Source organism: Mus pahari, chromosome 3 (genome assembly GCF_900095145.1).
Source record: "Mus pahari chromosome 3, PAHARI_EIJ_v1.1, whole genome shotgun sequence".
Lineage (NCBI taxonomy): Eukaryota > Metazoa > Chordata > Mammalia > Rodentia > Muridae > Mus > Mus pahari.
The window spans coordinates 24514026-24515408 of NC_034592.1; positions in this window are offsets into that span (position 1 = coordinate 24514026).

Here is a 1383-nt window from a genome sequence, read left to right on the forward strand (position 1 = left end):
CAAATCAAAACAACCCTGAGATCCCATCTCACACCAGTCAGAATGGCTAAGATGAAAAACTCAGGTGACAGAAGATGCTGTGGAGGATGTGGAGAAAAAACACTCCTCCATTGCTGGAGGGATTGAAAGCTGGTACAACCACTCTGGAAAACAGCTTGGTGTTTCCTCAGAAAATTGGACATAGTTCTACCAGACGATCCAGCAAGACCACTCCTGGGCATACACCCAGAAAATGCTCCAACATGTAATAAGGACACATACTCCAGTTCATAATAGCCTTATTTATAATAGGCAGAATATGGAAACAACCAAATGTACCTCAACAGAGGGATGGATACAGAAAATGGGGTACATTAACACAATGGAGTACTACTCAGGTATTTAAAACAATGAATTTATGAAATTCTTAGGCAAATGGATGTATCTGGACGATATCATCCTGAGTGAGGTAAGACAATCACAGTACACACATGGTATGCACTCACTGATAAGTGGATATAAGCTCAGAAGCTCAGAATACCAAAGATACAATTTACAAACTGCATGAAACTCAAGAAGAAAGAAGACCAAAGTTTGGATACTTTGATCCTTCTTAGAAGGGGGAACAAAATACCCATGGAAGGAATTACAGAAACAAAGTGTGGAGCAGAGACTGAAGGAATGACCATACAAATACTGCCCTACTTGGGGATCCTCCCCATAAACAACCACCAAACCCAGACACTTGCTTGCTGAAAGGAGACTGAAATGGCTGTCTCCTGAGAGGCTATGCCAGTGCCTGAAAAATACAGAAGTGGATGCTCACAGCTATCCATTGGACTGAGCACAGTGTCCACAATGAAGGAGCCAAAGGAAGTACCCAAGGAGCTAAAGGGATTTGCAGCTCCATAGGAGGAACAGCAATATGAACTAACCAGTACTGCCAGAGCTCCCAGGGACTAAACCAATAAACAAAGAGTACACATGATGAGACTCATGGCTCCAGCTGCATGTGTAGCAGAGGATGGCCTTGTTGGGCATCATTGGGAGGAGAGGCCCTTGGCCCTATAAAGGCTCTATGCCCCAGTGTAGGGAAATGCCAGGGCATGGAAGCAGGAGTGAGTATGGTAAACGGGGAAAAAGGGGATGGGAAAGGGGGATTTAGGAGGAGAAACCAGGAAAGGGGATAACGTTTGAAATGTAAATACAGAAAATATCAAATAAAAAAATGGAAAGAAAGAAAGAAAGAAAGAAAGAAAGAAAGAAAGAAAGAAAGAAAAAGAAAGATGGAAACAAACAAACAAACAAACAGAGGGAGAGGGAGGGAGGGAAGAAAGGAGGGAGAGAGGAAGGGAAGGAAAGAAAGAGAGAGAGAGAGAGAGAGAGAAGGAGGGAGGGAGGGAG